Source organism: Desmodus rotundus, chromosome 4, assembly GCF_022682495.2.
Source record: "Desmodus rotundus isolate HL8 chromosome 4, HLdesRot8A.1, whole genome shotgun sequence".
In the NCBI taxonomy this organism is placed as follows: Eukaryota; Metazoa; Chordata; class Mammalia; order Chiroptera; family Phyllostomidae; genus Desmodus; species Desmodus rotundus.
The window spans coordinates 151,541,124-151,558,320 of record NC_071390.1 but is presented as its reverse complement, the minus strand read 5'-3'; the positions used below and the strand labels follow the sequence as shown (position 1 = coordinate 151,558,320).

General features: G+C 45.7%; 1 long non-coding RNA gene across 1 annotated transcript; it reads left to right on the top strand.

Moving 5' to 3' along the window:
- The first annotated feature begins 2,525 nt into the window (after positions 1-2,525).
- On the top strand, positions 2,526-6,045 carry LOC123477990 (uncharacterized). The gene is made up of 3 exons (XR_006653079.2): positions 2,526-2,693; positions 3,369-3,502; positions 5,417-6,045. It is a non-coding gene; the product is annotated as an uncharacterized lncRNA (long non-coding RNA).
- Positions 6,046-17,197: the final 11,152 nt, after the last annotated feature.

Genomic DNA, 17,197 nt, shown 5'->3' with positions numbered 1-17,197 from the left:
CAAGGCCCGAGGTAAGAGTATTTAGGGAGATTCTGATTCACTGCTGAGAACCCCACAACAACCCCAACCCAACCAGGACCTTGGGTTTTCCCGAAGATTGAATTCATATCTGTGACCTGGCCAAGTCTCTGTGTGTGTACATCTGTGTGTGTCTCTCTGGTGTCTGTGTTTACATATATAGGTATTTCTCTGTGTGTATCTGTATGTTTATGTCTCTGTGTATGTCTGTACATGTGTCTGTGCATACCCTGCACATGTATGCATTTGCATCTATTATGTATCTCCCTGTGTGTCTGTGTATACATGCCTGTGTGTGTGCCCTGTGTGTCTGTGTGCACATGCCTGTGTGTGTGTCTCCCTGAAAGCAGAGGCTGGCACTGGAACAGAAGAGAGGAGCTTCCGCAGTGGAGCTTCCCACTCTGTGTGGTTCTGAGTCCATGAGGCAGCAGCTACCCGAACCTGGCCTTTTCAGGCATCTCAGGGTTAGGGTTGGGGTTAACTCTTGTGTCCAACACGGCCTTATGTCCCCGGGGCTGTCCCTGCCACCTCTCCCCCTGGGAACGAGTGGTAGCCTCATGCTGCCGGGGCAGGCAGGACGGACAGGCCAGGCAGACCAAGGTCTGGGCTCAGGCTCCAGTGAGTGAATTCGCTGCCTGAGCTCAGCAGTTCCCAGCTGGAGCACTTGGAGGGGGGAGCTTTCCTTCCTTAAGCCTCAGTGATGTCTCATGACGCCAGAGCTCTCCAGTACACCTAAGGTATTGCTTTTTTTGGAAGGCCTTTTGGATTTCAGACGCAGAGGACTAAATGAATCATACCCCTCAGTTTATAGCACATAATTATCCCTGGTTCATGCAAGGTACCGCTTTCTTTCATTCATTCACGTGTCCACAGCCAATTTGTCACTGGGCATTACAGGCATGGTGCTTTAGGGCTCACTGCATTTTAAGGGGCCCACAACAATGTTTTCATTTCTTTCAAATCAGAAGTAAAAATGAGCTTGCAAGTCAAAGATGCTTTTATACATAACAGTATACTTATCTTCATACCAACAGTTGTAAAATATGATTTTTAATATTTTTATGGACAAAAGTATTCACGAAGGCAAAAGGGCTGAGTATCTAAGGAAATCAGAATGCAGCTCTGTACGTGTTCATCTCTGTGATCCGCTGTCGAGTCCTTTTATCCTCAATAATCAACCCTTTCAATGTGTCTATTTATTCCTATTTGAATGGATTTTTGAAAAATACATACATCCCTGCTTCGTGTAGTGTATTGTTCACTTAAATGGTACTCTGTCGTTCTGTTTCCTGCCTTTTCCACTAAGCACCACGTGTTTAAGATTAATCCCTGCTTCTGGGAGTAGGTCCAGCTCACTGCTTCTACCTGCGGCAAACACCCCGTGGTGCACCTGCACCACGTGTTCCCCATCTCCTCTCCCAGGGCTACGGCTGGACTCCAACTCCCTGCTGCCACCAGGCTGCAGGGACCAGCCATGCACACTTACCTCGTGCACCTACTGGGCAGGAATGTCCCCAGGAAGTACTCCTGGTTAATTTCTGAACCAGAGAACACTTGCGTACCTAATTTGGCTCTGTAATACCAAAAGGCTCTCTGGAAGAAATGCTGTTTTCATATATATATATATGTGTATATATATATTTCATATATATATACACACACACACACACAGAGCGAGTGGCAAGACAGCGGCGGAGTGAGTGGAAGCCGTGCACATATGTTTATAGAGATCTACATATAAATAAATAGATATTGATATATTTCTTTATATATAAATATATATATTTTAAATACATAATATGTAAAATATATAAGTATGTAATTTGTGCTAGTCATGCCAGGGTTGTTAGCTTCATAAAATAAATTGAGTAAGTTCAGTTTTTACATTCTAGAGCAATTCACATTGCAATGGAATTCACTGTTCTTTGAAAGTGAGGCTATAAGCAGTATGACCGCTTGGTGTTAAAACCCATTTACATAGTCATTCTCTGGAAATGTCCTCAATTTCTCCCTGGGCAGTTGGTTCTAATAAGTGTTAATGGTTCTCAATCTGATGTTGGCACCTTGGGAGGAATAATTTGGTAGGAGAAGCTGAGTCAGCATCCCTCCTTGCTCTAACTTTCCTTCCTCTCCTAGCCACTGAAGAGCTGTAAAATTTGTGCTAAGCAGACAGGGTGCAGAGGAGAACAAGGGGGCTGGGTTCTAAAGGCACCTCTCGACACCCCCCCGGAGGGGTCAGGAGCTCCGGGTATGGCTTCCAGCAGCTTTGCATTTGAGTCTTGCCTCCACAATCGAGGAAAAGCATGCCTATGGGAAAGTCACCCAACTTCTCCGACCCTATTTTCTCAACTTTCAAGCACCCAACTCATGGGATTATTGTTATAATCACTTCAAATTAACTACATACATCAGATGACATTGTGTCTGGCACATAGTCCACTATAATTGCCATTTTTAAATTCATTTTTATACTCCTTATCTGTCTTGCGCAGCGTACAGGACCCGGTACAAGGACTTGTTGAATGGGTGACTTCCTGCCCATGACAATATTGGTGCCACCCTTCCTCAGCTGCTGGAGCTGTCAGCGTTGGGTGCTACTCGTACCTGTGTGGTTCCCTCGGGCTCTGTATGGAGCGTCGGTGATGTGTAAACGCTACAGCGATGGTTTGCTTCAGGTATGTTATGCTGTGGGGTATAAGGGTAAAGCCACAGTCACATGTTTAAGGAGTGAGGTCACACCTGAAGGGTGAGATAATTCACTCTGTCCTCAGCTAGGCAAGAGGCCTGCCTCCCCAAGCTGGGTGGGAGAGGTGGGGCTGGGTAACAGAATGGGGCCTTTCTCTCTCCTGGACTTGACTGCAGGGATGTCAGTAGGCCTTCGGAGACATGGTGAGGAGGAGGTCTTCCTCACATGACACCTTCCATAGGGCAACTTTCTGTCCGAGTGGCAGCCCTATCTTATTCTAATTGCCGTCTGAGTTGTCAGGCCCTGGCTGCAAAGGGCTGGGCACTCTCAAGCTCTGACCAGGGATTCTCAGCCTCATCACTGTTGACGTTTTGGACTAGACCATTCTTTCTGTAGGGGCTCTGCTGGGCACGGTCTGAGGGTTAGCAACGTGGTGCCTTAGCTACTGCAGCAGGAGAAATGGATGCCCTACTTCCTAGGTGACAGTAGCATCTCCCCGGCTGTGACAATAAAAGTGTCTTCAAACATTGGAAGCCTGCTTGAAAACATTGTATTTTCTTTCCTTGCATACGCTTTGCCATTTTGTAGAGTCTCCTTGAAAATCCTATCTGGTCTCTACCGTGCTACGGTTAAGGAGCTATTTTTTTGGATATGCACAAACCAGGTCCTTAAAGGAGGAGCAAGCAGACCTCGGAAGCCACTGGGGCTGCTGGTGGCAGCAGGAATCTCAGCAGAAGAATCCTAAGGGGAAAGGAACTCAGAGGCTCCCCACCTGGAGATTCGAAGATTTGAACCTCAGTGAGTTCGACGCTTTGAGAAGGGATGGTGGCTTTGCGTATGTTGCTCTTCCCATGAATTTTTGGATTTCTCCCCACTGTGAGGAAGGTGCACATTTAAGAAGATCTGAGTAAAAGTTGTGCTGCTTTACTGAGGCCTAATTAGAGTGAATCTTATCGTTGTTAACTGGGAAAGGAAAACACAGAGGGTGAACATTTCACATGGATGAAGGTCCAGGAAATAAAGATGCAAAGTGCTTTATGGCTCCTCCAACTATATCAGAAATTAAGAGGGAATGATGCAGCTCCCTGGTGGCCAAGCATCTGGTAATGTTTTCCCTTTGTTTTCGTGGGCACCATGGTAGACTCACGAGGGACTCTCCCTCTTGGCAACTTGTTGGCACAGACAAAAGTTGTGATCTTTCAATTCCCCAGCTTTCTTTTCCTTGTCCTTTGAACCACTCCACCCCAAAATGTGAGCCAACGGAGCAACACAATGGGAGGGCTTGCAAAGCAGGTGCGAAGTTCTGGAAAATCTCCCAATACAATTCTCTGGATAAGTGACAACTCAAAAAATATATAACCTAGGGCTAATTTTCATTTTTAAAAATTTGAGATAAACCAGGGCACAGTTTGCATAAGTGAGTTTAAGAAACATTATTAAATGATGCAAGCGATTGGGCAAGACACAGGATGAGGAGCGGAGGTTGGTCAGGCGAGACCGCTCGGGGAACACACTCGCTTTGTGAGGGAGGGAGGGAGGCCAGGCACAGATGTGGCCCTGACACACGTCACTGTGCCGCAGATGGCCGAAGGCTGTGGGAGAGCAGAGGCGGGAGAGGCTCCTTCTGGTCCAGAGGGATTGGGATGGCCTCACTGAGAAGGAACTTGAGCTGGGGCCTGCCTCACGCAGTGCGGGATTTTGACAGCGGGAGTGGCTAGCAGGGAAAGGGCACGAGGGCAGAGGGAAGGGAATAGTACCAGCAAAGGGAACGGACAGGAAGGAGCAGGACATGTTCTGGGGTTTAACTATGTTAAAGTGGTTTTTTGTTTATCCACTAAAGATGGTAGCGGAAGATTAATGTGGAAAGGTGTGTAATAGGTGCTTGGTAGATAAATATTTATGAAGTGAGTACGTTAAAGAGAGTGATAGTCACAGTGCAGAGGCTTTGAAGGCCGCGGCAAAGAGTGCGGACTCCCTGCTGTAAGGGCTGTGCAGCAGGGGCAGCGGCAATTTGTACTTTGTACTGTAAACGGGAAGTTATACCTACACAAAACTCTGTTTTTCTTAAAGACCACCCAACAGCCCAAGGAAAACAAACAGACCCGAGAATGAATCTCTACAGACTTTAAGGATGGTTCCTGAAATAAAAAGGAAACAAGTCTCCCTAATTTTAGCTTGCAGTGTGAGCATTACGGTTGGCCAAATAATTCCTGCAGTTTGGGGCTTTAGCCAAGGGAAGGCAGGGGAGTTAGTGGGTTGGAGAGAGACTTCTTTGTCTAGATTATTAAGAATAATATTTTTAAAAAGCACAGCTTTATTGAGGTGTAATTTACAAACCATCAAATTCACCTTCTTAAAATGTACTATTCAGTGTTGTTTGAAAGCGTGTGTTCACAAAATAGCCCAACCATCAACCCTCCTTCTAGAACATTTATATCACGTCACCCCAGAAAGAGACTCAGACCCCTTAGGAGTCACTCCCACTTCCTTCTGTGGTAGGCGGGTAGAAGGACCTGAGCAGAGCAAGGATAGCCAGGCACAAAAGGTCACAAGGGCGGAAAGTCCCCAGGTGCCGAGCAAAGGACTAAACTGGGAAAGCACAAACCTTGCCCCCAGGGTTTCCTTTCCTCCCCTAGCATATCCTGGGCATGTGGTTTAGACCTCCTGACCTTTCATGTCATTGGTCATGATCCTCTGACCTTTCCTCCCCAGGCATGTTGCTAGTGGCTGTGGACCACCTTGGAGGAAGAAGGGGCTGAAGAGTAGCCTCAGGTGACTCCTATGCGGGCTCCTGCACAAGCACTCCCTTAAGCATTAACCCCTAGGGATAACATCCAGGCCTCAGTAATGTTTCAGCTCCAGGCCCAGAAAAGTAACACCAAACAAGCAATGCCATGGCTGACATCAGGCACAGGACCAGCTGCACTGACTAATGATCCCCTGCCCAAGTGCCCAGCAATCAGAAGAGACCGTGGCCCTGAGAGCTGATGAATATTCTATTGGGATTTTCCCCTGAGACGGCCAGATAAATATGCTCAAGCTGGAGGACCCGGTCTCTCTCTCTCTCTCTCTCTCTGGCCCTGAGAGCTGATGAATATTCTATTGGGATTTTCCCCTGAGACGGCCAGATAAATATGCTCAAGCTGGAGGACCCGGTCTCTCTCTCTCTCTCTCTCTCTCTCTCTCTCTCACTCACTCACTGGCACCCCCTTCCCCTTTGTGTTCTCCTCTTCTTCCCCCCAGGCACATGACCTTTACCTTTCTTTCTCCTAGGCTCCAAGGGCTCTTCTTTTGCCTTTGTAACTTGTTTCCTGAACCCATTTCCTCTATGACTCACTTCTTCTACCTCTGTGACTTTCTAAATAAACTTTTGCTTGTATTTGAGACTTGACTCTGAATTCTTTCTTAGCCAGAACTCAAGTACTGAGGTTGCTGAACTGAGGTCCAATCACCAGTAACATTCAGGTGCCATTTAGCCGCCAACACTTCTCCCAGTCCCTGGGAATCGCTGATCTACTTTCTGTCTTACGGACTTGCCCATTCTGAACATTTCATATAAACAGAATCATATAATATGTGGCTTTTTGCGACTGGCTTCTTTCACTTCATGTAATGTTTTTAAGGTTCATCCATGCTGTGGCATATATTTGGAACGCATTTTTAGAAAGACAAAACACATATTCCTCATGAACACAAAACAAAATCATGTAGTTATACTCTGACCGGCATAACAACAATGCATTCTTTCCAGGAAGGTGGCTCTCCTCTCCTCTCCTGTGGGGGGGGGGGAGGGGCTCCGCTTGCAGGCTGCCCCCCCCCACCACCACAGATGAGAATAAGTCTACCAAAACATAATCTGCTTGGGAGGGAAAGGTGGCCGATCTCTCAAAGGAGAAGGGCCAAGAGTCTTTTCCTCAATGGGCTTTTATTGGGTTCAATTTGCACAGGAATGCAGGTAAAGCTCATCAATCATTGTCTGGCAGTAGGGATCAAATAATAGATAACAAACAAAGAACTCTGAGGGTTTATTCTGAGTTAGGGTCAGTTAGTTAAAGGGCTATAAGATTTTGGGAAACAAACTCATTTCAGGCTTGGACCCTTGTCATTTAAACTGAGGGTGTAAACAAAGCAGGTTTCACAGGATTTTATGCATTCTTTCTTAGGCCTGATTGCCCCAGGGAATCGGCCCTCTGTCATTGTTTCAGGCTTAAGTCAGGCACGGAAGTAAGGCAGCCAAGAGATTAGGAGACTTCTTGCAGACAGAATGAGGACTCAGGCCATGTCAAAGCCAAGGGGCGAGGGCCCATCACCCCCTTTTTCTATAGCCCCCCCCCCAGTCCTTCCCTGAGGGCCTCTTCATGACCATGCTTGTCTTGGGTTGCCCCTCCCTTGAGGAATCTTACCCATCATTGGCTAACTGGTCAGGCTCAGGGCCAAGCATGGTGAAGTAAAGTGGGCAGAGGCAGCACCCCTGCCAGGGAGATAAGCTTTGTCTCCTTAGTGGCTTATGGTCCCAAGGTCTCTGACTCAGCCTTAGCCACAGGGGTTACAGCTTCTGAAACCAGGCAGGGCGGTTCCCAACACTCTCCTCTCCTTTCCTTTCCTTTCCTTCCTGCTCCCTCTCTCTCTATCTCCCTCCATCTTTGTTTTTTTCTTATGGAAAATAACCATCTGCCAGCTCAGGGGTTCCTAAGTTTTAGCACACCTTCACTATCCTGGGCTTCACCTCTTTCCCCTTTTCTGCTCCAGCCCTCATTTCTTCCAGGCTAAATTTAAAAACCAGGAGGAACAATCTCTTTTTTAAGCACACAGCTTTCTCTTCTGTACCTGCTGACCGATCATGGGGAAACTTGCTTATTCTGGGAATGATGGTGGAGGACTTCTCTGGACAATGTTATACGAAGGGCAGGCAAGCACGTGTTTGTGCACAAAGCCAGAATCTTCTCAAGTAACCTTGAAACTTGCATTCACTTAATGCGTGGCACCATATAAGATGCTCCGTGGGACATAAACATGGAAAACCGAAGACCTGCTTTGGGCAGCTTGTATTCTAAGAAGGGATCTAAAACATGGTTGGTAATGTTGCTTCATAGTCACTCATTGGACTGTACTCTTCCTAGACAGTAAACTCCTCAAGGGTTGGGACCATTTCTGCTTACCTTTCCAACACACACAGTGCCTTGCACAAAGTAGGCCTTATTTTGTTAAGATGCCTTAAAGAAAATGTACATGAAGTGCTGAGGAAGGTCATATGAGGGGACAGTTCCCTCTGGCTGGAGAGACCCAAGCAGGCTTCGTGGAGAAGGCAGCTTCTGTAATGAGCTGTGAAGGCCGAGAAGGATTTAGGCAGGCGGCATTGGAAAGAGGATTCTGGGAAGAGAGGAAGTGCAGAGAGGTGAAACAGTGTGAGGCTTGGGAAGGGAGCCAAGTTCATGATGACTTAACTGGGAAACAAAAAAGAAGGAAGTTGAGAAGTTCCTATCAGATGGCCTAACTTCCAAGTAAGGAAAGAAGCCAGGGCGTCTTAAAAGAAGGGAAGGAATGGGGTGGGATTTGCGTCTAAAGAAGTGTTAGAAACTCAACTAACATGAAATCTTGAGGCGTTAGTGGGTCATGTTGGACCATCTAGGGTATAATTCAACTAATTTCTTAAATATATTAGTGTGCATATTTTACATTTTGCTAATTTACATTGTATTAAGAATTAAAACATAGTATGCATTTATTTATTCATTATCTGGTCAACAAATATCATTAACCACTGTTTTTAGACTTTGGGTACACAGCACAATGAACAAGACAGACGAGGTTCCTGACTTTTTGAACATCTACATTCCAGTTACAGGGAGAAGACAGACCAAAAAAAAAAAAAACCCAAGTAACAAAAATGTGCATAATGTTATCAGGAACAAGCCCATACTCTTAAACATCATTAATTTAAAATAATACACAGGCATCAGCAACTGTTTTCCAATACAACTATTAGAAAAAACAAACATAGTTCTTTCAAAACCCATTTTTCTCTAGAGCTTCATATATCAAATTAAGGTTTTAGTGTACGGCAGGAAGTTATTCAGCGCAATATGAAAGGCAGTTTGAAAATGGTCCAGATGCTTCAACACAGAGTATAAATAATTTCCCGACAATCATGCTAAGAGTGGTGAAGTCTTGGTAACAATAGATAACACTGCATTTTTTCCCTCTTGAGTGAATTTGTGTGCATATGCAGATAAAGCAGATGCATATAAATGTACGACATCCTTCCTGCTTTCAAAGAGCTCCCTCTCAGTCTAGAAGAGGAAAGAATGCATTAGAAAGCCAACAAAATACACTGGATAATAACTGGTCCCCACTACTGAGGAGGGGCTGACCCTTACCTTGAGGGTTCCCCTCCTTCACCAATACTTGCGACATTCCTTTATGTGACAAATATGTAACTACTGAACCTGGCCTGGAAAGATTGGGGTCCAGGGGAACTCTGTTCAGTTAGAAAGAACTGCATTAACAAAGGTGAAGAGGTCATATGATTTTATTAACCAATGTCAGCCCAATAAATTTAATTAAAAAACGAAAGTGCGGAGTGTAGAAAGAAGTCAGTGTAGAGAAAAGGAACTAATATTTATTGAGTTCTGGGCATGACATTTGATACATAGTAGACTCTATAAATGTTTATTCAGTGCATAGCCCTTCTCGTTAGAAAAGGATCATTGCAGCCATTTGTAAATAAAGAAACCGAGGCGCAGACAGATTAAATAATAGTTCTAAAGTCACAGAGCTGGAGGTGGTAGGGTTAGATTTTAACCCCAGGCTGCCTGCCCAACAAGCTTTTGTTTTTTGTCCTGTCCGGTGGTGAGGCCAAAGTCTGGGGTGTCTGAGGGAGGGGTGGGCTGGGCGTTGTGGCCAGAGGGGAGCTGAGCTGTACGAGTTGAGACTGGACTGCAGCAGTTCTACAGGACATTCAAAGGAACATACACTGTCTTTTTCGAGAAGCCACCAAGGGTCTTAAAGTAGGCTAGTGATGTCATCAGTTTTAATGTGAGGAAGGTAAGTGTGATGGAGTGAAAGGTAGGAGGTGGGGATGGACCGGTGCCTGTGCCAGTGAACGAATGGATAAGTTAGGCAATAGACTCATAGACAATGCTACTGTGAGAAGCTGAACTGGATGGATATGAGACTGAGTAAGGGCTGTGGGAAGGGAGACTCAGGGGAATGAGGCCTGAAGGCAGGTCAGAGGAAGAGTCACCAGCACCCGCTGGGGAAGTGATGCAAGATGGTGCTGAGAGTTCTAGCTTTGGTGAAGGATGATGCCATTGGCTGAAATAGGGGCTGTAAGAAAAGCGATGCAGTTGGTAGGCAGAAGGCACTACTTGGGATGTTTTGAGTGGAGACATGCCAAGAGGGATGTATACTGAACAGCAGGAATAAGTCCAGCCATTGTTAATATGATGAGAAGAGCTTGTGTGACATTGATGTAACCTGGCAACCAGGGAGAGTGGACTGGAATGTGCACGTGTGAACAATGATGACTTCACTGTACAGGTCAGGTGGGTGGAGGACACTATTGAGTGTGCATGTGTACTGTGTGGTCGTCACATTCAAAATGAGTGAGCGGGTAGAGCAATGAATCTGCATCAAATTTTGCATTAAGCTCAAACATTCCTCCGTGGAAACTATTCAGATGATTCAGAAGGCTGAAGCTATGGGCAGCTGGTGATTGGCAGCTTCATCATGACAATGTGACCGCTCACGTCTCATGTCTCGTGCAGAGTTTTTTGGTGACTCAGTTCCCCTACAGCCCACATGTGGCACCCTGTGACTTCTGGCTTTTCCAAAAATTAAAATCAGCTTTGAAAGGGAAGAGATTTCAGACCCTCGATGAGATTCAGGAAAATAAGACAGGGCAGCTGATGGTGATTGAGAGACCTGTGTGAGGCCCCAAGGTGCCTACTTTGAAGGGGACTGAGGCATCATTGTGCTTTGTACAATGTTTCTTGTATCCTCTTCAATAAATGTCTCTATTTCTCACATTACATGGTTGTATACCTTCTGGACAGACCTCATATATGAGATGGGAGCAAAGGAGAGCAGCAAGAACAAGAAAGTGTTGGAAATCGTCAATCTCTGAGCCGGCGCCAGAAGGAGGAGGGACAAGGAGAGGTGGAGAATGAGAGAAGAGAAGGGACGAATAGGGGATTCTGCAAGTGAGGCCGAGGGTCCAAGGGCAAAGATGTGGAACGGCTCCAGAGGGACAAGGGTGATGGAAGCCGAAGCAGGGGAGGTGGAGTTGACTCACCGAAGGTTCTCGGTGCCTTCACTGAGGTCAGCTTCCCAGGAGCAGGTGGGGCCGAAGCTTGGTTGGGGATTGAGAAATGAATGAATGACTAGGTGGTGGGGGTGTGAGTACAGTCTATTCTCTCAGAGTGTCAGAGCCGAGAAAGGAGAGACTCTGGGGAATAACGTGAGGGGAGTGCAGAGGAGAGACACATCTTAGGTGCCATGGCACATTTTAGAGCTGGCAGCTGCCCTGGCCAGTCACTGTGGGAGAAAAGTGAGTGAGGCCAAGTCCTTTCTCTCTTCCACTCCTGGGCAATGCAGCTTTCTTAACATGGAGGGGAGAACCAGACTTAGCATAGCATCCTCTCTATCATTGCTAAAAATATCGGGATATTATTATTCTCAGGGTATGTTCTGCTGACTGTCTTGTAACGCTGTTCTCTTTGGAAGGGACACAAATAGGACTAGACTTGGGGCAAAGGCAGCAACAGGTGGCTAAGTGCCTCCGTTTGTGAGCCAGGCCGCCTAGATTCAAAGCCCAGCTGCCACCTGCTGTGTGACCTCAGTAAATTATCGAACCTCTCTGTGGCTCGGTTTCTTCAATTGAAAACAAAAGTAATAATAGTGGCTCCTAGTGGGATTGTTGTGAACATCACTCAAGTTAATAAAACAATATAAAGAACTTGGAACAATGACGGGCACAGAGCCAGCCTCGTGGACATCTTAGCTACTGTTTGTAAAGAGTTATGCCAAGGATCTTGGGCATCGTCGTTGGAAAGGACCCTGGGGTTTACCTGGCCGTGATCTTTCTACCTACCACGGGCCCATGGTGCTGCTATGATCGCTGTAGCTGTTCTTTATCACCATGAAATTCTTTTAGTTTTGCATGTAACAGGCCCTGCAAATTAATATTTGATTTTGAGATTGGAAGAGGCTGTTCTTAAGTGGAAAAACAATGGCCTCTCCTGCAGGGTAAAAAGGAAAAAAACACATCTTAGGAGGAACTAATTTTGGTGTGGTAAACCTCTGAAGCACAGTGCTCCTAATGGTATAACCAAATATAATATGGGTGAGCGGATGGGTCTACATGCTATTAAATACGACTCTTTTAGCGTATTTTGACTGGTTAGGGAAGCTATATTTATGCTCCATATCTTTCTTCAAACATTCTTCCTCTAAACTGTTCCAAAATGCCAAAGTAAAACATCTGGTACAAGGCAGTATGCAAAAATAACCTTTATCTCTCAGCTATTAGTATTTTTTATGGCAACAGGGGCTATTATTTGGTACTGCTGTACCTCACTGCCACCTGCTGGTCAAGATCAAGTACAACCCCCGTCCCCATGACCACAGTGGGCAGGGTCTGATTGAGTGCCCCCTAAAGGCTGTAAAAAGAGGACTCGATTTTTTCCTAGTAAGAAAATACATTGGCATTTTAACTCACATCCAGGGTCAGGTCCTGGTTTTGTGGGACCTGTAGTGTATTCAAGTTGGGTGATCTTTAAGATGAGAGAATACAGAACTACAAGTACAAAACTCAGGTATGAAAGAGTATTCTAAAATGAGGAAAGAAATGACAATGATAAATTTCAAAAAGCTGACGACTACCACAAGCACAGCACAATCCAAAAAGTAAAACATTTTTTATTAATTCACTGTCTCACATACCTCTCTAACACTCTTTACCCCTACATTAAACAAATTCTTCGATTGCCTCCATAAAAAAGGATTTTGTAATATTTTCTATGGTGAGAATAGAACTATAACTCAGATTCTCCTCAGTCATGATGCACCAACATTTGTTTACAGTTGATAGTTGAGAAGCATTTCCGTCAGCTTCACAGTTCATTTGTAACCTGATGCACAGTTACACCGAGGTTCATGGTCAGATTTGGGGGAATCTCTACCCCCACGTACATGCTGTAAGGTCCCAAGACATCTTCTGTTTTTCTAGGACAGTATGGAATCTCGCACACTGTTTGAGTTGACAGCACTCGGCCTCTAGGTTCCCCTGTACCGGTACATTATAGTTTCTGTTGTCTTTTTAGATGGCAGCATTCCTGTCAAATTGGCCGCCAACCCCACCGTCTTCTGTTGCAGTGCACAATTTCCTGACAGCCCGTTTCCATGGTGATTACTACTGATTTAATGTTGTCTGTATATACAAATATGTTACTAGGCAAACCATAACTGTGCCATTAGGATTCTGTTTTTATTGTTACAAGTTGTCACTGTCTAGGAAAAATAAGCATTGTTTTAAAAATAACTTAAATAAAAGATAGAAACCTTTTTGCTATGAACTGCTCCACGTTTTATTGTCTCTCGGAACAGACTGACGCCATTTCCATCACGGCCAGCCAGTTCGCAAGTCGTCAGATGTCGGAAAGCAGGTGTTGAGTCCCTGGCGTGTTTGGGGCCCCAGTTCATTCTCTCCCAGAAGGCTCTGGGCTCCTTATGCAAATTCGTTCCACCCCTCCCCAGAGATCTGCTTTGCATTCTAGAGATCTCCAGGGGGACATCGCCAGCATTCCTCCTGATACACCCTTTGTCCTCCTTCAGAGCTTCCTGGACAACACATTTCATAACTGGGAGGGGCTTCGGAATGATTCTTCTCCAGGACGAGAAGGTGCGCTGCAGCTCCCATCGCCAGACAGAGGGCCAGCTGGGATGGCCGAGCACCTTTGCTCAATGGGCCACTTGTTTCAAGTTGGCCTTAGTAAGTTCCCCATTACATAGACAAACTGGCGCACACATGGTCAGTATTGTCACATACGGGGGGACATCTTGGCCCATAGGGACACTTAATAGGGCAACACATGTGTCCTGTCAAGTACCTTGCATACATCTCTCCCCAGGAGCGGGAGGAAGTTGCTGGCATACAGTATGCAGACCTTCCTTCTTCCTTTCTCTCTGGGATTGGTGGGCAGAAAGCATGCGCTCTGTTCTGCAACTGGCCACCCAATAAAGGCGCTCCCCCACGGGACGCAACCTGCGGTTTTCTAGGGCTTCTCTGTCTGCATGGGTGAGCCTGCCAAATTTTGGGGCTGTTATTAGGACATGCCCTGTTGCTATATAGAGACCACCTGCTTCCATTCAGCTTTTACCAGTAACCAAGCTGCCAATTACTTTATCTCCATCTTCTCACTTCCTTTGTACCTTTCAGATAGTTCAGAGATTGCCTGGGTGAAAAGGGTGATATTTATTGACTCCCACAAACCTCCACACTGGGCGCCAAGACGCAGGGAACGACAGTAGTTGAGACATTCTGTTCCTTCCCGGGGCAAGTGGACAATCTACCAACCATGAAGACATAAAAACTACAAACTTGCAGGGCGAATGCACACCAAAAAAAGGGCAACCCAACCCTTTCCCTCTCTATCCACCAGCACAAGTTATTCCACCTCTGGGTGTGTCATCGTCACGCAGGACCATTCTGAGGTTTAACTGCAATTAATGAAACTAATGGGGTGGGTGGACTTGCGAAATGTTTTCTGTGTGTGTGTTGAAACGTCTGTGTCTGCGTGGGAGAGAATAGACAGAGGAGAGAGAAGAGGAGGAAGAAGCAAACTGGAAACATTTCAAGCTGACTCTGGTGCTGAACTTGTTCTAACTTGTCAGGGAGCCGTAGATTACATTAGCACATCCGCCTTCCCCTGTTCATGTAAATCAGCAAAATTCCTTTGAGCATGTGCTAAACGGCAGGTACATAGGTACATTCCACTTTCTTTGTCCTTGGTTTCAAGGTCCCTTCACTAGGCTGTGCTGGCATGCTTGGTAAAAGCACTTCTACAGAGCAGCTGATTACTCCCTGAATTCCAAATACAATCTTACTTTTTTCCTGACTGTGCTCCTTTTCCAGATGTCACTCCATTCACCTACCATGGCTGTTCTTCGATGCCTTTCCTTGGCAGTCCTCTCCATCTCTCCAAGCCCACGTGTCTCATCTTAGCGGATGTGAGATTGTGAGCTGTGCAAGAGGGACCCTCCTTTGCTATTTCTGAATCTGTTTCTTTAATGAGCTATGTGCTGAACTTCATTTTCTTCCCCAGGTTTCTCTAGTGGGTCCCCTGAATCGGCTTTCCAGGGTCTGCCATGGCAGGAGTCTAAGGTAACAGGCATTCACAGACACGGAAGCCATCTCTCCCCCGTCTCCGAGGTCACACGTGTGCACATCTGACTGATTCGCCTGTTCATTATCCTGTTTCAGCTCAGATTACACACTCTTGGATGGATGTATATTTTGCCTCTTTTAAGATATGACTTTAACAACTGATGTTTAATTAATGGCAGAAACAAACAAACAAAAAGAATGAAATCCTACCATTTGCGACAGCATGGTGCCAAGTGAAAGAAGTCAGAGAAAGACAAATACCACATCACTTCATTTACATGTGAAATCTAGAGAACAAAATAAACTAACAAATAAAACAGAGAACAATCTGAGGAGGGTTGCCAGGGGGAAGGAGAGCTGGGGGGCTGGGTGAAAAAGGCGAAGGTATTCAGAAGTACACATTGGTAGTTGCAGAACGGTCCTGGGGACGTAGAGCACAGCACGGGGAGTACAGTGGATGCTAAGGTAATAACTATGTGTGGTACCTGGTGGGCACTGGATGTATCTGGGGGTCACTTCATCAGTTACATAGTTGTCTGGCCACTATGCTGCACACCTGAAACTAATATAAAATAATATTGAATGTCAACTGTAACTGAAAAATTTTTAAAAAAGCAATTAATGGCAGAAGAGAATGAACAAATCACCCCCCCTTGAATTCTAGAAGACATGTTAAAGAAGTCTACTATGACTCCAAATGCTTTATCTTAAAACTTCATAGGTGTTTTTCATCTTTTTCTGTGGCATATCCATATTTGTTTTAACATAAAAATGTTATTAATTGCATACACTGAGTAAACTTAATGCTTTGGCAAGGTGAATTGCTGCATCTTTATATCCTCTGATACACTGTTGCTCATTTGAGTTGTGTATTCCAGTTTGAGAAGCATAAATAATAGATGCTCAATCAATATTTATTGGATGAATATATGAACGACAAATCCGATGATACTAATGGAGTTCTTGTATATACACGGGTACTTGCAGAAATTTACCGGTCAGGTCTCAGTCTTCTAAAGGAGCTAACTCATAGCATGATGAAGGTTTGATCTGTATCTCTTTCAAGTTAGACCAGTTGGTGCACAGGTGCAATTATTTCTGGCGTTCCATAATTGGCTTCACTTTGCAGGTGGGAAAGTGGAGGTTTGGGCAGGTAAATGAGCACCACAATTAGCCAGGAGTAAATAGATCATAACAGCCTTGCCTCTGGGGTGAGGAGTGGCGTGGCCCAGGCTGACTCACTCCTGAGAGCCAGGGCCTCCGTGCAGCACTGCTCACACTGTATTATCCTTACCTGAGCACATGAGGCCCCACTGCCTGGCAGGAGCTCCCGCGGTCTGGGATGGCCTTGATCCTCTCTGTGTACTCAGGGATGGTGGCAGCCCCTCCTCCACGGAAGGCCTCCAGGAAATGTTAGAATGAGTAAGTTCAAATGTGTAAATCAAAGACACTGTTGAATTATATTTTCCAGGCCTGTCTTCTAAGCGAGCCTTTGTTTTTTAACCTGTGCAAAGATGGTGCTCTTGATTGTGTGTAAATGAAAGACAACCTAATGCTTATATGAGAATGGAACTCAAGGTTTCTCAAGACCCTTTTATTCTTTTTTTATTGTGTTGAAAATGTTTGCTCAAACAGGTTTTCTTAACAGGGGCTAACAGGATCAATTCCCTTTCAACTCTTTGAGAACCCTGGCGACCCAGGCCGCAGTGGTGGTTTCTGGTGGTCTCTGAGGGCCACGTGTCCCCCTCTGCTGCCGCAGGACCGCAGCATGCCCTGCCTTCCGTGGGCGTGCTCTGAACCCTTGTGATCGTTACTCCCGCAGGACCCCAGCTTAACTTGGCTGCTGGTAGATAGAACAAGGGTCCCATGCTAACTCTTTTATAGGTACAGATGTCAAGTCTATAACTTTAAAAAATATATATTTTATTTATTAATTTTTAGAGAGAGGGGTATGGAGGGAGAGAAGAGGAGAAACATCAATGTGTGGTTGCCTCGTGTGCACCCCCTTCTGGGGACCTGGCCGGAAACCCAGGCATGTGCCCTGACTGGGGATGGACCCAGTGACCCTTTGCTTTGCAGTCCTGAGCTCAATCCACTGAGCCACAGCA